General features: G+C 36.5%; 1 protein-coding gene across 1 annotated transcript in view; it reads right to left on the bottom strand.

Annotated features, from left to right (window-relative positions):
* EML5 (echinoderm microtubule associated protein like 5) overlaps positions 1 to 1,268 on the bottom strand; it is a 197,726-nt gene that overhangs the window by 88,407 nt on the left and 108,051 nt on the right. The gene's annotated exons all lie outside the window — the stretch shown is intronic.

The raw sequence follows: 1,268 nt of genomic DNA, 5'->3' as shown, positions 1-1,268 counted from the left end.
AACAACAACAACAACGTGTATAAAGAACAAATCTGTTCTGAAGTATGCTCCTTAGAGGAAAGGTTCGAAGCTCTGGTTCCTTGGAGACTTCACCGCACATCCTTTGGGCACGTCAGCAGGAGGAACCAGTTACTGGAAAAGGACACCATGTTTAGAAAAGTAGAATGTCATCAAAGTCCTCTGAAGACTCTCGCAGAGATGGACCAATACAGTGATGGCAACACTGGGTTTCAGGACATACGATCATAAGGATGGTGCTGCAGCAGGCAGGGTTTTATCTATTATACAGAGTCACTATGATTTGGTATCTACTTGATGGCACCTTACAAGAATACACAACAGCTGGATATTGTCAGAGAGAGAGACCAAAGGAGCCCTACCCAAACCACTGTCATCCTTGAGGGTTCAGGGCGACTGTGCTCTGCCCAGACCTATGCTTCCCTGAGGAGCAATACAGAGGCTTAGAGAAGTGAGGAGAGGGAGAAACACAACTGAAATAACCCAGTCACTAAACAAATAGGCAAATAAAGATACAAGAATGGACCAGTATTGGAGTTGCTTCGTTACAACAAAATGGTTAGTTTTCAACAATAAAAAAGATACATGCAAAGAAATAGCAAAGATGGCACAGAAAAAGAAACAAAAGTAGGCATCAGAAACTACATGTGAGATCAATCAGATTTTAGATTTTAAAAAGACATCAAAATGGCCATTTATAAATAAGTTAAAAAATTAAAGGAAATCAGACTTAAAGAAGCAAAAGAAGTGCTACTTAAGATTAAGTAAAGCAAGCCTTATATATAGGTATTGCCAATAAAAAGAGAAAATTTTAAAATTTAATGCTCTGAAATTAAAAAAAATAGAAAAGAAATTAAAAATTCAATAGAAAAGTCAATAGTAGATTTGAAGTACCAGGGGAAAAAAGAATTTGAAAATTTGAATACATATCAAGAGAGAATGTGTCATCTGAATACTAGAGAGCAAAAATACTAAATAAAAATGAACAAAAGCCTTGGTGAAAAAGAGACAGCATTAAGCACACTAACTTCATGAGAGTGTTGACAAGAGGAAGCTTCAGGAAAATATATTTAATAACATAAAGGCAGGAAGCACTGTAATTACTAGATGAAAAACATTCATCTAGTCACTTAGAAAGTGAACATGAGTTCAGTTCTTTACTTCACCTCTGCCTTACATGTGGACTTCTGAGCTGTAAAACAACCTAGTGGTAGATGGAATTTGGTCCAGGACTTAAGAACAATAAATGA

The sequence above is a fragment of the Elephantulus edwardii genome, unplaced genomic scaffold (assembly GCF_000299155.1).
Source record: "Elephantulus edwardii isolate Elephantulus edwardi_28Jun2011 unplaced genomic scaffold, EleEdw1.0 scaffold00002, whole genome shotgun sequence".
Taxonomy (NCBI): Eukaryota; Metazoa; Chordata; class Mammalia; order Macroscelidea; family Macroscelididae; genus Elephantulus; species Elephantulus edwardii.
Note: the sequence above shows the minus strand (reverse complement) of the source record. Positions and strands in the feature narration are given on the sequence as shown.